Raw genomic sequence first — 2,660 nt, forward strand, 5'->3', positions numbered from 1 at the left:
GTTTCATGTTAGATATTCTATGTGTTTACCTCAATTGAAAAAAAAGAATGTTTTTGCTAGTATCAGATCTGCTGTGGAATTGGTATTGTATGTCCATGAATTCTTCTTTTCTCAGCACGTGTTCCTCACTAGAAGAAAATGCTGTTACCTTTAAGCTTTGTCAAATTTACATTAAAATACTTGTATGAGGACTGTGACGTTATGTTAAAAAAAAAAAAAGGTGTTAAGTCACAAAATGCGGTAATAAATATTTCATTTTTGATTTTTTGTTAGGCTTTTGCGTTTTTAATGGTTTTAGGACAAGGTTGCACAATGCCGACTCTATACAGTGTTAAAGGCAGGTGACAGCTTTTCCCCCCAGCGATTGAGTATATTTTAAACTTATCAGTAATCTTTAAGGTAATCATCTATAGCCTTTCAATGTCTGTTGGGCCTATACATGCCACCAGCAGATAGCTTCTGAAGGTACAAAACTATGTGTACGTGATGAGCCAGGTTGAAAGATCCCCTTGAACATGCCAACCTCCTTTTTAGATGCATGACATTAAAAAATATATACTTTCAGATAAAGCTTTTCATGGTCATCCTCTGCCAGAATAAAGGACTTTTCAGGGTTAAGTTTACAACATAAGAAATAATGTCTGTGCTCAAAGGTAATTTATCTGCCTTTGTTTTTCATCTCTGGTCTTACTACAATATTGTTGGATATGTAAATGAAAATTTACATATGGGTGTTCATAGATAAGTAAACAACTTCTATGGAGTTTGAAATTCTGACTTTAAAAGATTAATCGTTCATATTTTATCAATTATACTGTGGTATATTTTTATTTCAGACACATCCATGTGCAGGGATGCTAGTGTGATGATTTGATAACTAAACTTACATATTTCTCTGAAAAGAAAACAAATGGATGGTATAATGCCATTTTCAAAATTTTATGCAACATGCCTGGAAGTCTGTATCATTAGCTTATTGATGCTGCACAGTGTTTGCTAAGGTGTGCGAAAAGGGTGAGGTATTTGCATGTCCCCTCAATTTTCAAATAAATATACTATCCTGGAATTTTGTAACTCTTAAATTTGGAATCTTTGTTTAGAAAGAATGAACGTTAGCTAGATACGTGATGTCAGCCGGATAGGGAAACAATTCACTATCTCTGCAAACTTAAACTTGGAAGAAATCCATAGTTACATCTTATTTGGGGCTCTTCCATCTTTCCATTTCAGACAGCATTTCTGGAAGTTCTATATAAATGAACAAGGAAATAAACTTCTGTTGTTTTGTATTTTAGTTAGGTAGAATTTTTATAAATACGTTTATCAGTTCCAGTGATGTGTTGCCGTTTAAACATAGAAATAATGCTTCTGACGCAAACTAACTTAATAGAGAAATTTTATGCCACTTGGAAAAGACAACTAGCGTCCCTTTCATTTTTGCTATTCTATTTTACATGCAGTCTTTTTGTAAATTTTAAATATTTGCTGATTTTTACTTTAAATGCTCTTATGTAAACTGAAAATTCGCCATTATAAATCAACTGTCACATCAGCTGGGGGAAAAAGAACTTTTTTCTTTCAGTAAATGCTGAAGGGTTTACTTGGTAATTGGCTCATGTTTAGGATGTCTTTTATGAAATTATTAAGTTATCTCATTGAAGTTTAGAGCCCAGAGCTTTCAATCCTTGGTTTTAATGAATAAAGTCATCTCATGCTTACTTGCTTCACCAAACCCACATCCTATCCTGTTAACTTTAACCCTCTTAAACATTTGAAGATGAATGATAATTGTAATATTGGTTTGCATTACCTTGCTCTCCCCCACCCCCAACCCCATGCTAAGAAAGAGAAGTGATAGATTTGTCCAATTTTTATAATGCTTTTTTTACACCACCCCGGAAGGCACTTGCTCCTATCTCGGGTTTACTATTTAGTGTAAAGAGTTCCGATTTGGGTATATTTAAGAAAGACTCAGCTGTCAAAAGCAAAGAAACTGGGAATGGTGTTTTGACAACCATATAGTGTTAAAGGAAATACTGTAGTCTGAATAAAATTGCTTATGTTCTCCAAAACAAGAGTAATATAAAAACACTTTTTTATTTATATGAAAAAGCAAAAGCAGAAATAAATTCCAAAGGTTTCCCTTTCTTTAAGAAATTCTGAGAGAACTGCAGTCGCCATCTGTTAAGGGTTGGGAATTGAGCAAGAAGCCACATTTTAAACGAAAAAGAAAAGACCAGGAAAGTCTGTGTCTTCCGTCCACCCCTCCTCTCTCCCACCCCCCAGGTCAGCACCCCTCATGCCTCCCACCCTCGTTGGAGTCCACCAAGACCCTCCTGCCTCCTCACCCCCTCCCACCCCCGCGGGACTGTTAACCCAGAGCAGATTTGGGAAGGGAAATGTGGCTAATATCTCTAGCAGCTGTCAAAGGAGGGACCTTCCTTCAAAGGGACTGGACAGGGATCCTCCACAAGTTCCCCATTAGTCTAGCAGGCCAGCAATTTGATAAGGAGCTTGGACTCCGGCTACAAGTTGCCACTCTGTTAGAAAGTCCGGTGTCCGGGTGTCTGGATGTGCAGAGTGGGCGTCGAGGCTGCAGCCCCCGCCGCCCACCCAGCGGGGTTGGTGCGGACGTGCGTCCTGGAGCCTGGGAGGAGGCA

At 37.9% G+C, this 2,660-nt stretch overlaps 1 protein-coding gene across 9 annotated transcripts in view; it reads left to right on the forward strand.

Annotated features, from left to right (window-relative positions):
* Nucleotides 1–1,066, forward strand: part of MEIS2 (Meis homeobox 2) — a 210,978-nt gene extending 209,912 nt beyond the window's left edge. For 5 of the 9 annotated variants that reach the window (XM_032261218.1, XM_032261219.1, XM_032261215.1 and 2 more), the window contains one exon: nt 1–267. This exon is cut by the window's left edge and continues 1,165 nt beyond it. The gene's annotated coding sequence lies outside the window, so the exon portion shown is untranslated. The other 4 variants (XM_032261214.1, XM_032261211.1, XM_032261216.1 and 1 more) reach the window with 1 other exon arrangement.
* The last annotated feature ends 1,594 nt before the right edge of the window (nt 1,067–2,660 follow it).

This window comes from Sapajus apella, unplaced genomic scaffold (genome assembly GCF_009761245.1).
Source record: "Sapajus apella isolate SASKATOON/1434 unplaced genomic scaffold, GSC_monkey_1.0 scaffold122, whole genome shotgun sequence".
NCBI lineage: Eukaryota > Metazoa > Chordata > Mammalia > Primates > Cebidae > Sapajus > Sapajus apella.